This window comes from Myodes glareolus, chromosome X (assembly GCF_982192425.1).
Source record: "Myodes glareolus chromosome X, mMyoGla1.1, whole genome shotgun sequence".
In the NCBI taxonomy this organism is placed as follows: Eukaryota; Metazoa; Chordata; class Mammalia; order Rodentia; family Cricetidae; genus Myodes; species Myodes glareolus.
In genome coordinates, this window is record NC_142053.1 from 79252159 (window position 1) to 79267047 (window position 14889).

The following is a 14889-nucleotide window of genomic DNA, read 5'->3' on the forward strand; positions in this document are numbered from 1 at the left end:
CTCATAAATATAATAAGATAATACTTCCTTGATTTGATTATGCTATATGAGAAAGGGGGAGGAATCTATCGGTGTAATAAAGGCCCCTATCATTTGACCTTGAGTTAATTAAAATGAAGATTATTCTAGGTTGGCTTTACTTAATCAGACAAGTCCTTTTAATGATGGTCCAGATTTCTACTTAAAGAAATATTCAAAGCAAAAGATATTGTTTTGCTGGTTTTAGAAAAGCAATCGATTAGGTCAATAATTATCTACATGTCAAGGAACAGAAGATTCTGCCAGACGTTGAAAGAAGTCCTATAAAAAGCAACAATTTCAGAACTAGAACTGCAAGAGACTGGGTTTTGTCAGTAAACTGTGTGCTTCAAAGAGGACCTCCAGGCCAGATGCAGTGAAACATACCTTTAATCCAACACTTAGGAGGCAGCCAGGCAGATTTCTATGAATTCAAGGCCAGTTTGGTCTATGTATGAGTTCTAGACCTGTCAAGGATACAAACAAACAAAGACGGCCTCCAATTCTCAGATGATATTGAAGCTCTGGATGACACCTTTATTTTTTTTATCTGGATGTAGATTCCTGAACCATAGAAACTCTGAAATAAATTGGATGACTTTCAGCCACTAAGCTTCTGATAGTTTATCTGGCAACAAGAAGTGAAAGCAATGTCTTGTTAATGCTTTTCCTACCACAACATGCACACATGTATCCATGTACTTGAGTTTCTTTCCTTCCCCATTATTTTCAAACTATTTCATAATTATTATAGTTGTCTAGGTAATAACAGCTTTTAGAAACTATTTCTACTATAGGGCCTCAACAAACACAATGGAAGTAGTCATTCTGATTCATGAGAAATCACAGTCTCATAGGTTTTATAGACTCTTAGGAATCTCAAAAATAGTATGCTAGTAGTCTACTATGAATCTTCACCAGGCTTAGTTTGTTACAGACTGACTTCATACTCAAGCCTTAAAACCTCTTTGCTACTAGCCTCATTAATATAATTCCAAGGGCTGGAGAGATGACTCAATAGTTAAGAGCACTGGCTGCTCCTGCTGAGGACCAATCACATGATATCTCACAGCCATCTGTGTCTCCAGTTTCAGAAGATTTGATGCCCTTTTCTGTCCTCCATGGACACAAAACATGAACATGGTGCATATATGTATATTATGTAAATACTCATATACACAAAACGTAAAGATATTTATTAAAAAGAAAATAACTCTGTAACTTTCCTCACTTTCATTTTGTCATCCTTCTCTGCTTATTTTATAATCTTCTTGAAAGCACAACTTGACTCCTTTAAAAGAGTGGAAGATGGAGAGTTTCCAGTGAACTCTGAATTGGGCAAGGGCATGGTGATGTACTCCTGTAATCACAGCTCTTGGGAGGTGAAGCAGACAGCAATTCAAAGCCACTCTGGGATACACAGAAATTCTTCTCTCAAAAACAAGCAAACAAATGAAACAAGCAACTTTAGTAAGTTCTAAGAGTTTAAAACATCATGCCAAGTTACAACTTCATAATGAGCCTACATTTTCTCAGTACACTGCTTCTTCACCCAAGAGTAAAACCACGGGGTCTATAAAACAACAATCTAATTAGATCTTCAAGAAACTTCAAATCAAAATATACCTGGAAATATGCGTAAGGTATTTACTTTATCAGTTCCTGAGCAATGGTGTACATGGTGTTCTAAAGTATATTTTTAAGGAAGGTGCTTGCTATGTCATCCAGGCTGGTAATTTGGGGGTTCAAATGATATTCTTTTTTGTTCCTTTTACTTATGATGATGATGATGATGATGACGACGACGATGACTATGTGTGCAGGATGTATATGTGTGGGCATAGGCACAACAGCATGCATGTGGAGACCAAAGGACAATTTTGTAGAACTGGTTCTCCACTCTCTCTACTTCTAATTTTCTGTGGGTTATAGAGAATTAAGCTCAGGTTGCCGGATTTCTATGGCAAGCACCTCTACCATCTGAGCCGTCTCATTGGCCCTCAAGTAACATTCTTGTCTCAGCCTTTTAGTGACTGGGACTAGACATATGTGCTACCATGTCTGTTATAACAAAATATTTATTATTGTATCAGCCTCATGTGTTCCCATAATCAATAATTCCCTAGATTTGCAAGAGCAGGGTTGGGGAATGAACTGAAGGCTTTGTACATACCAGGGAAGCATTTCTATACCGAGCTATACACTCAGCTTAAGATAATTCTTTCTGAAGAAAAACTTTGGTCCATATCTTGGTGTGGTAGTGCATACCTGGAATCCCAGCACTAGGATGGGTGGCCTAGGCTGGAGGATGATGAGTTCCAGGCTAGCCTGGACTATGCAGTTGATTCTGTTTCAAGAAAACAAAAACAAACAAAAGTAACTTTGGTCATAGCTTTATAATACACCACTTGTCTTTTGTAAACTCTGTGGCTGATGCCCATACATATATGAAAGGCAGTAAGTGTAGTGAGAGGAGGCTGCTTGTTGATCCCTGGCCACTTAACCCCGAAATAACCACACAGATACTGCATTAATTAAATCACTGCTTGGCCCATTAGCTCTGGCTTCTTATTGGTTAACTCTTACATATTAGTTTAACCCATTTCTAGTAATCTATGTATGGCCACGTAGCTGTGGCTTACTGACTAAAGTTCCATAGTCTGTCTCTGGTGGGTGCTACATGAAATCTCTCTGACCCTGTCTCTTTTCTCCCAGCATTCACTTTAGTTTTCCCTGCCTAGCTCTGTTCTTTTGCCCTATCATAAGCCAAGACAGTTTTTTTTTTATTCATTAACCAATAAAAGCAACTCATAGACAGAAGGACCGCCCATACCAAGCACAGTTTAGGTGAGCAGTACAGATGTTCGGGTCAGGCTTTGGTTTAGTTTTTGGAGATGTGTAGTGGGTTAGCAACTGTAATCTTGAGCATGTTTCTCATCTCTGCCAGTTCAGTTTTCCTCTGTAAGAAAAATATGGCCATTACAATATTACCTACTTTATACAATAGTTAAAATGATTATATGAGTTCATGTATATAAAACATGGACCAAATTCCTACTACAGATTGGTAATCGATAACTAATAGTTGATACTATACACGAGAATCAACATGTTATTTTATGTTACAGGCCAATGATGCAGCTCATTTCTACATGTGTACACAATTTCCAAATTCCCTAAAATTAAGAGTCAAGATTCACTAAAATATCTAAATCTGTATTAAGCTAAAAAATAACTTCAACATTCCATGAGGTTTGGGGATATAGCTTTGGTGGTACACCACTTGCCTAGAATGAATGAAGTCCTAGGTTTGGTATCTTGTACTGAAGCAACAACAAAACATTAATGTGAATTTTGTTTTCAACATAATGGATTTTTTGTTTGTTTGTTTGGTTGGTTGGTAAGCTTTTGATTTTTCGGGACAGGGTTTCTCTGAGTAGCTTTGAAGCCTGTCTTGGAACTGGCTTTGCAGGCCAGGCTGGACTCAAACTCACAGAGATCCACTTGGCTCTGCCTCCTGAGTGCTGGGATTAAAGGTATGCACCACCACCACCACCTGGCAAACATAATGCTTTTATTGTTTCTTTAGGAATTTTACACCATATACCCCAATCCTTCTCATTTTCTGGTCCTTCCATATCTACCTTCCACCCTTGTAGCCTCCCCCACAAAAGATAAACATTTTGCTCCTCTGTCTTTTCCATCTCTCCATCCAATATTCATTTGGCATAGTGGCACTGGAAGATGTGGTGTGTCACACACTATACCCTTTTGCTCAAACAGCTATACTTAAAAATATTCATTGTAATGAGTTGGTGGTCTGGTGGTCTGGCTCAAGGCCTCTGGTTTCTGGTACATCATCAATACTAGACTCTCACTGACACTTCTCTCAGATATCCTGCTGTTGCCCCAAGTCATGGAGATCTTGTGACTATGGTTCCACAGGGCCAGTCCCTTCCCGTGCTCCAGTAGTTCATTGATGGGGCAGATGTTGGGGTGGGCCACACCAAAGCGCTGGATGTGGCCTGGGTTGTAATTGACTCGGTTAGTTCAGGCCTCCACTGGGACCACCACCATTAGGAGAGGTCAGTGCCAACTTTCCCGCCCATGTCATTGGGGCTAGCTCTCCCACATGCATGATAGGAGGGGGACCAGTTCTCATGCATGCAGGGCCCACTGTCGTGTTTTGTCAGTCATGGACAGTTTTCCCAGGGCCATTGAAGTTTGGGGCCAGCTCTCCTTTGCCCATGCTACTAGAGCCAGTTCTCCTGGGATAACAGCCAGTTGGGGGGGGCAAGCTCTTCCATGGCCCCAGTAATATGGGCCAGGGACATCATCACAGAACCCTGATGTGGGATGCCCTTCTATATATCTTATTACCCTGGTTAATTAAGAAGCTGATTTGGTCAATAGACAGGCAGAATATAGCTAGGTAGGAAATTCATAGCAGAGAGACAGGGGAGAAGGGAGAAGGCAGAGTCAGGGAGATGCCAGCAGCTGCTGGAAAAGATATGAGGTAACAAACCCTGAGTCTTGTGGTAAAATATAAACTAATAGAAATGAGTTAATTTAAGAAGTAAAATCTAGTTAGTAATAAGCCTGAGCTATTAGTCAAACAGTTTGTAATTAATATTAAGCCTCAGAGTGGATATTCAGGAACTGGCTGGTGGGAGAGAAACCTCCAGTTACAGAACCCTGCTACTGTACGGTCATGGACCCAGACATGACTCTCAGTTGCAGCTTGAGCAAGAGCATCACCATGGCCTCCAGTAGTTGCTCCGGTCACTAATATCAGCATGGCCCTCAAACAGCAACATGGCCTCAGGTGGCAACTCAGATCATGGGCATCCATATGGCCTTTGGTGGTCACACAGGCCATGGACATCAACACAGTCCCCAGCTTTGGTAGGGCCATAAACCCAGACACGACCTTTGGCAGTAATGCAGATCTAGGCATCACATGGCCCTCAGCAGCAGCACAGGCCCAGGCATCCATGGCCCCAGCTGGCAGCATAGGCCACCCATACCAACCTGTTTCTGACTACTGTCACATCTGCAGTTTCCCTTCTCTCCACACTGCATGAACCACTCGGCTTCTTCTTCTCTCCCATCTTGCCAGCACATACCTGTTCATCAAAGTGGCGCTTACCCACCTAGGCCATGGGGCACGTATTAACATGAATTTTAAAAATTACATCTATTTAGTTTGTCTCGTGTGTGTGTGTGTGTGTGTGTGTGTGTGTGTGTGTGTGTGTGTGAGAGAGAGAGAGAGAGAGAGAGAGAGAGAGAGAGAGAGAACAATTTGTGGTAGTTGGTTCTCACCTTCTACCATGTGGGTTGTAGGGTTGAACTCAGGTTTTTAGGCTTGGTGATAAATGCCTTTACCAGTTGAGCCATCTTGCTGGCCCTCACCTAATTTGTAAAATCCATTTTATACAACAAAGCATGATTAATAGTACACTGGGGCATGTCAATAAAAGTATGGACTTTGAACTAAGATCGGGACTTGGATATTCAGCCTACCACTTGCAAACTATGTGGAAAGTCCAAACCTTCCTTTACTTCATTTATAAAGTAGGGGTCATAATAGAAACTACTCTGTATGAGCGTTGAGGGGATTAAATTGGAGATACTACTAGAACCTAGTGCAGTGCTTAAAACAGAATAAATGCTCAGCAAATGTCCTTTGAAAAAAAGAGGAAAAGGTGATAAATGAAACTTTATAAAACATCAGCTATTTACTTTGGACCCTATTCTTTTGAAATTCTAACATAACAAGTGTCATTTTTTTTTGTATTCTGATTCATTCAACATTATTTCATACATGCTCTTCCACATTTCAACATACATGTATTTTATGTAATTGCTGCTTTTAGAATATTTGGGATCAATTTTCAAAGATGCCATTATGAGTAAAACCGATATTAAGATCTTTATGCCAAAAACTAGTTTTTCTTTGGAGTTGATTTTTGGGCTTTATTTCCTTAAAGTGTGGATATCAATTCAAAAGTTATACAATAAAGAAAGCTAACAGGCAAATGTGAGAAACACTTTCACAAAGGATTCAAACACTAAGACAGGCTGGATAACAAACAAACAAACAAACAAACAAGTCTACTGTTTAAAATATGCATTGTTGTGGCTGAAGAAAGGGCTCATCAGTTAAGAGCACTTACTACTCTTGTCGAGGAACTTAGTTAAGATCCCAGCACCCATGTGGTGGCTCACAACCATCTGAAACTCCAGTTCCAGGGGATTCAACACCCTCTTCTGGACTCTACCAGGTGCTTACATGGTACACATACATACATACATACAGGCAAAACATCCATATGCATACAATAAAAAAATAAATCTTAAAAAATTGATTTAGAATATGTATCATTGAACTTGGAAGAGAATCAAAGATTTCTCTGGACATTAAAAAGGAAAGGTTTCTGATCTTATCCAAATCAAATAAGATTAAATGGTAGAAAACAAATCTGGGACATTTTTTCCTTTTCTTTTAGAAGTTAAGGTACAAAGTACAAAAAAAGGTTTTTTATTGTATGCATATGGATGTTTTGCCCGTATGTATGTATGTGTACCATGTAAGCACCTGGTAGAGTCCAGAAGAGGGTGTTGAATCCCCTGGACCTGGAGTTACAGATGGTTGTGAGCTACCACATGGGTGCTGGGATCTTGACTAAGTTACTCTATTGTTCTTAAAGTTTTGTAATAAAGATATGGAGCAGTTCTACAATTCCCATTCTCTAATTCTCCCATAGTCCTCTGTAGACATACTCTGTTTCTTTAAAGACTTTGTTTTATTTTTTAAAAATATTTACTTCTTTTTATAACTCTCTATACACTTTTTCTCCTCTCCCCCATGCCTATGTACATTTATCCAACATTGTGACCCATTTAGAGGTCTTTTTAAATTTGAATCTGTCTTTATTGTGTATCTGTAATTATATTTTTGACCAGAAGTGTCCTTTTCCCTTTTTTTCTTTGCTAAGGTGGTGTGGCTAAGGCCACCAAGGCCCTGCCTGTTGGCTCCACCCAGTCCAACATGGAGGAAGCAAGTTTAGTGCCTCTAAGACTACCCGATGGTAGCCATCCTCACTACCTCAATTCTGGGAAGCACTGTGCAGCATATAAACCCTTTTTATCTGAGTAAAAGCTAAATATGCCAAGCAGATCACTGCACAGTCTGCAAATATCTCTGTGTATGGTGGTGGGAATCTGCCATGTTCTCCTACCTGTGCATTCCTAGCAGACATGATCCCATTGCCTGCCCAGGCTCGGAAGGGGGTGCTGAGCTGTGGGCATGGTCTCAGCCACTTTATTCCTAACCCCAAGTGGAAATACAAGCATCCAGGCCCACAAACCCCATTCAAGTGCTCCATAGCCGAACCTCCAAAAAGAGTCAAAGCTCTTTGTGCTGGCAAACCAGGAAGCCACCCTTTTGAAACCGCATGTTTTTTTTTTCTGCTACTGCTGAATCAGGAAGACCTCTCTTAAAGAAGGAGCTGCAGCATGCTTCCAGCAAGCAGAGCCCATCCGAAAAAAAACAAAACAAACAAACAAACAAAAAACATGCAGTTAAACTTTTTGTGTGTGTGTGAGTGTGTGTGTGTGTCTAGAATTCCTTTTTAAGCCCTCTCAGGTTTTATGTGGATTTAGCTAACACACGTTGTAGTGCCAATTTGTTGTAAGGGTCTGCTTGTTTGTTCCCAGCTTCTCAGACCTGAAATAATCACACAGAAACTATATTATTTAATCACTGCTTGACCAATCACTTTATTGTATTGCTAGCTAGCTCTTACATCTAGAATTAACCTACTTCCATTATTTTATGTTTTACCATGAGGCTCAAGGCCTACTGGCAAGGTTCCAGCTGGCAGCTTGCATCTTTCCCCTCTGGTGGCTACATGGTGTCTCACTGACTCCTCTTTCTTTCTCCCAGCATTCAGATTAGTCTTTCTGCCTAGCTCTACTATTAAGCCACTGACTGAAACAGATTTTTTATTCATTAACCAATAAAAGCAACACATATACAGAAGGACTTTCCACACCAGCTATGGACACCTGATTTTTGATAAAGAAGCCAGAAATACATACAGGAGAAAATAAAGAATCTTCAACAAATGGTGCTGGCATAACTGGACCACAGCATGAAGAAGAATGCAAATAGATCCATATTTGTCATTCTGCACAAACTCAAGTCCAAGAGGATCAAAGACATCAACATGAAACCAGATACACTGAACCTAATAGAAGAGAAAATGGGGAATAGCCTTGAACACATTGGAACTGAAGAAGATTTTATGAACAGAACACAGAACAGGCACTGATATTAACAATTAATAAATAGGACCTCATGAAATGAAAAGCTTCTGTAATGCAAAGTACACCATCAATCAGACAAATTGGCAGCCTACAGAATGGGAAAATATTTTTACCAACTTCACATCCAATAGAGTGCTAATATTTATATTTTTCAGAAAATATAACTAACTCAAAAACTATACATCAACCAACTAAATAATCCCATTTAAAAATTGATTGCAGATCTAAACAGAGTTTTCAACAGAGGAATCTCAAATGGCCAAGAAACACTTAAAGAGATGTTCAACATCCTTAGCCATCAGGGAAATGCAAATCAAAACTACTTCGAGATTCCATCTTATACCTGTCAGAATGCCTCAGATAAAAAATACAAGTGACAGCTCACGCTGGCAAGGATGTGGAACAAGGAGAACATTCCTCCATTGCCAGTGGGAGTGCAAAGTTGTATAGTCACTTTAGAAATCAATATGACAGATTCTCAGAAAACTGGGAATAGATCTACCTTAAGACCCAGTTATACTACTCTTGGGTATATACCCAAAGGACGCTCTATCTTATAACAAGAACACTTGCTCAATTATGTTAATGTGGCTTTATTCATAATAACCAGAAACTGAAAACAAACTAGATGTTCCTCAACTGAAGAATGGATAAAGAAAATGTGGCACTTTTACACAATGGAATATCACTCAGCTGCTTAAAAAATGACATCTCGAATGTGCAGGCAAATGGATACAACTAGAAAAAAAATCATCCTGAGTTAGGTAATCCAGACCCAGAAAGAGAAATATGGTATGTTGTGGTGATTTGAAAGAAAATTGTCTCCAAAAAGAGTGGCACTTTTAGGAGGTGTCATCTTGTTGGAAGAAGTGTGTTACTGTGAAAGTGGGATTTGAGGTGGGTTTTCCTGTATAAGAAAAATTTGGGAGGAGGGTCAGTGTTGAAACCTAGTGCAGTGTGAACTTCCTGGAATCTATGATGGTGACCCTAGTGAATAGTCCTAATAATGGAGGCTATGGAGTCTGAACTGGCCTTCTTTTATAGCCAGGCATGGCTTCCAGTGATGGGCCAGGTTTGAATTTGCTTGACTTCTTGGCTGAGGGGGTCCAGGTTGATGCTAGAAGAGAGGGTCACCCTCTGAAAACTGACAGCAAGGCTCCATTGCCGAGCACAGCATTCACACAGCTCATTGAAGCTAGAAATGGAGAGTTGATGCCTGCATGGAGCCTTCTCCTCTACATTCTAGTCTCTTTGGTGAGAGAAAGTACTCTAAAAGCTATGGAAAGAGAAATCTGGACACCAGCCTAGTCACAGAACCCTCCACCTACAATCTGTCCTGCCTATAAGACGTGTGGAGGCAAGGTTGGCACAGAGCATGTGTGAATGGTCAACCAATGTCTACTCTATCTTGAGGCCCATGCCATGAGTGATCCCCCACCCTAAGTTGACTGGATGGCCAGGAAGAGGAGACTGGATAGCGCTGATACCCAGGGTAGAACCAAACACTACTGGAAAAAAAATCACTGAAATGACCCTTAGTTTTAGTCATACTCATAGATAGGTGCCTTGTCTAGTTGTCAATAGCAAATGGGAGCTGGTGCCAAGACCCACAACCAAACATTATGTGGAGAAAGAGTCTAAACTGAAGGTTTCCATGTGGCCCCTACCCTTGTAGGTCGTGGAATCCAGTTGAAGAGAAGGAAAGATTGTAGGAGTCAGAGGGGATGGAGGACACCAGGAGAACATGGCCCAACAAATCAACTAATTAGGGCTCATATGGGCTCACAGTGGCTAAAGCAGAAAGCACAGGACCTGTCCCAGGTCCCTGTGTATATGTTGTGGTTGTAAGCTTGGTGGTTTTTGTGGGATTATTAACAGTGAAAGTGGATATGTCTCTGCCTCCTTTGCCTGCTCTTGAGATTTATTTTTTAATCCTATTGGGTTGTGTTGTCTAGCCTCCATATGAAGACTTTTGCCTTGTCTTATTGTATCTTATTTTACTGTATTTGATTGTTGTCTTTTGGAGGTCTCTTTGTTTTTGAAGGGAGATGGATAGTGAGTATATCTCAGGGAGAGGGTAGGTGATGGGAAGCTGGGAGGAGCAGAGGGAGGGGAAACTGTGGTTGACATGTATTGTATGAGAGAGGAACCTATTTTCAATAAAAAATAAGAACATGAAGTTGTGTAGGTAGGGAAGTAGGAGTGAACCTGGGAGGAAATGGGGATGAATATGAACACAATACACTGTATGAGATTCTTATAGAATTAATAAAAGTATTATAAAGAATTCCCCAGCAGGCCTTAAACTTTCAATCCTCCTGCAATAGCCTAGTGAGTAGTTGGGACTGCAGACCTGTGCCACCAAGCCCAGCTTGAATAGGAAGATTTTAATGGAAATAGGGCAATGTGGAGAAGCAATAGTGGTGGGGGGTAGATAAGGTGATCCTTGGAAGTATTTTTTTTAAGCAGATGACATTTGAGCTGAGACCTGAAGGGCAAGAAAAAGTCATTAACAAATCTGCAGGAGAGATGTTCCAGGCAGAGAGAAAAGCAAGTACAAAAGCCCTAAAGTGGGAGGGAAATAGGAGGAGGTGGAAATTTTTAATAAAAAATAAAAAAAATGTTGTAAAAAAATGCCCTAAAGTGAGAATAACTTCTGGTATTTTCAAGTAACAAAAAGATCATGGTAGCCTTCTCAAAACACAGTATTTTCTTTAAGTTTAGGAGTAATAAATGAAAAGAGTACCGTACATGGAGTCATTAAATCTCGGTGTAGTCTCCGTTCCCATTAGCTCTGCAACCTCTGTCAAGTCACAACCTGTTTCCTATAAATATGGAATAAAACTGTTAATAAATAAGTCCTATCTTCCAGGCTTGATGTGAAAATTAAATAAGGTTGAAAAAGGCACTTTATAAGTTGCAAAATGCTATCCAAAATTAGGTGTAATTATTACATAAAGTATTATCATGTGATCTGTGGCTGCAGCAGTTATTTATAGTAGTTTTATTGTATCTACTTGGGTCTCTTTAAGATAAATGTGTCAAGATGCTGCAGGCAAAGTTGGCCTGTTTGTTGCAATATTCTTTCTCCATTAATGTACAAGTCTTATATTATGTTATGGTCTCAGGTACTATGGAAATTATGTTTGGTTTATTTGGTCAATAAATGCTTGAACCTCTTAGCTCATTAGAGAGTAGTTACTTGAATATTCTAAGGTTACTTATATTTTTTAAATTACAGAACTTTGCTTAAAATGAACACTACTGTAAAATACATTTGCTCCATTTAAAGACTTCAATACTGGAGTTGGAGAGATGGTTCAGTAGTTAAGAGTGTTTGCTGCACTCTCAGAGGACCCAGGTTTAATTCCAAGCACCCGTGTCAGGCAACTAATGACCACCTATAACTTCAGCTCCAGGAGATCCCATAATGTGCACAGATCCAGACCCAGACCCAGATCCAGACCCAGACACAGACACGGACACGGACACAGACACAGACACAGACACATAGTACACCGATTCCTAATGAATTATCATTGTATGGATAGATCAGGGCATCTTTCAGCCCTCACCTGAGAATCTCATCATTTATCTACTTTTTCTGCAGTAGATAAAGATTAAAACAGACAGATGACTGGTCAACATGCAGAAAATGAGAGATCACAGGGTGGCGACAGTACACGCCTTTAATCCCAGTACTCAGGAAGCAAAGGCAGGAGGATCTCAGTTTGAGGCCAGTCTGGTCTACAAAATGATTTGCAGGACAGCCAGCGCTATAATACAGAGAAATCCTGTTTCGAGTGTGGGAGGGAGAAAAGGAAAGAGGGAGGGAAGGAGGGAGGGAGGGAGGGAGGGAGGGAGGGAGGAAGAGAGAGAGAGAGAGAGAGAGAGAGAGAGAGAGAACCAGCCCTATATGGGATAATCTGTAGCACATGCCTTTCTCCATGGGCTCAGGGATCATTGTGGAAGAGGAAAGAACTTAACAGTCAAAGGTGATGGATGACTCCAGTGAAACACTGTCTTCTGGACATGACAGGGAAGTTGCACATATAAAATCACAGTGCTTGGGACAGCAAGCATAAATTCTGTGCAAGATCAAGTCAGACAAAATCGCAACATGGAGAGAGGAAGTGGTTGCAAAATCCCACTTCTAGTAGAAGAACAATTGGCATCTGTGGACTCTTTGGGTAGGGAGGGTCAGGTTTCTTCACATATGCTCACATATTCACATATTCTGCACATGCTCCAGGATATGGTCTTAAGCCCTTGTATATACAGACGTCACTAAGTGAACTCAACAGTTTTTTAAAAAAGAACAAGTACATGATAAGTGGATATTAGACATAAAACGAAGGATAGCCAGCCTATAATCCACAACCCCAGAGAAGCTAGGCAACAAGGAGAACCCTAAGAGTGACATATATGGACCTTCCTGGGAAGAATAAATAGACAAGAACTCCTGAGAAAATTGGGACCTTGTAGAGGGGAGAAGGGAGAGCAGAAGAGAAGTGGGAGGGGAAAAGGGAAGGGGGTAGGAGAACATAAGTGAACAGGATGGCTGAGAAGGGGGAAGGACAGAGAGGGAGAGCAAGGAAAGAGATATCTTGATTGAGGGAGTCATTATGGGACTAGCAAGAAACCTAGCACTTAGGGAAATTCCTAGAAATCCACAGGGATGACCCCAGCTAAGGACCCTAAGCAGTAGTGGAGAGGGTACTTGAACTGGCCTTCCCCTGTAATCAGATTGATGACTACCCTAATTGACATCATAGAAACTTCATATAGCAACTGATGGAAGCAGATGCAGAGATCCACAGTTAGCACTGGGCCAAGATTCTCGAGTCAGTTAAGAGACAGAGGAACGATAATATGAGCAAAAGGGTCAAGACCATGATGGGTAAACCCACAGAAACAGCTGATCTGAGCTAGTGGGAGCTCACTGACTCTGAACTGATAGCAGGGGAACCTGCATAGGCCCACACTAGGGTGGGTGACAGTTGTGTGGCTGGGGCAGTCTGTGGGCTCACTGTCTGTGAGACCAGGACTTAGCCCTAATGCTTGAAATGACTTTTCAAACCCCATTTTTTTTTTTTTTGGAGGGATACCTTGCTCAGCCTAGATACAGGGGACAGGGTCTTGTTCTTGCCTCAAAGTGATGCTCCAGACTTTGTTGTCTCTCCAAGGGAGGCTTCACCCTCTCTGAGGAGTAGATAGGGGTTGGGGTGGGTGGAAGGTGGGGGGAGTAGGAGGAGGGGGAGGGAATTGGGATTGGTATGTAAATTGAGAAAAGATGGTTTAAACATTAAACAAAAAAAGAAAAAAGAACTTAACATAAAAAAGTACATTAAGTTGGCAGAGAGAAAAGAAAAAAGAACTTATCATAAAAGGTACATGAAGTTGGCCGAGAGAAGTGATGGTGAAGATACGGAAGGATTTGCATGGGAGGGAATGGGGAATGACTTAGAGCAAAACACATTATATGTATGCATTTATAAAATTTTCAATGAAAGGAGGAAAAAAACAATGTCGGGAAACTTTTGAGAGCTTTTCCAAACCAATTTCTGTAATTTTTCTCATTTAATTTCAGAGGAAAAAACTTATAATTTCTTATCACCTTAAAAAATAAAAAAAATCATTAAAGACCTCAAGATTGTTATTTCATGTCAATAGTACCTGTAGGTATTTCAAGTCTAACTCAAGATCTTGAGAAATTATCTACAGTGTCAGGTATAGGTATTTCAGAAATCTGAAATAATTCCTGATTAAAATATAAGATTCTACATGGTTTTTAAATTTTTCATTTAGTTTTATGTTTAAGAAGTAGGCAATGGGGGAATGTGGAGAGTTGTCACAGCAGTTAGGAGCACTTGTTGCTCTTGCAAAGGATTTGGGTTCAATTCCCATACATGAAGGTGGTGATTCACAACCATTTATAACTCCATTCTCAGGTGTTGTGACCCCTCCTTCTGACCTCTGAAGGTTCCAAACACACAATATATTAATGGAGGCACACAAACTTGCAAATATATTTATTCAGGCCAAACACTCACACCTAAAACAAATAAATCCAATAAATAATTTTTAAAAGTAGGCAAAACCTTTTAGTGGACAGAGTAGCTGATTGACAGCCAGATTGTCATGGGTTCAATTGGATTTTATCTCCTTATTCTTCTTTATCTACTAGGAATTTATAAGGACTTCCATAGAAAACTCTTAATAATTTCCAGAATTGCTTAAGATCCAGCAATGGACTCTGTGTTTCTACAATTATAAAATGCAACATATAATTTCATCATATCACGTCTTAGAACCCTCACAAAATATTTAATATATATGTTCTGATATCTAACAAAAAGTAAGAGCATCACTCAACAATGCTTTACCTGGGTTGATAGAGTCAATTGCAATAGTCAGTCCTTACAGAAATCATTGCTAAAATCTAGGATGACTCTGATATAAACTGCTGATAACACAGAAAGCATGCTGATATACTTATTAATGATAACACAGTCATTAATAAAGGAGGTCATTATAACC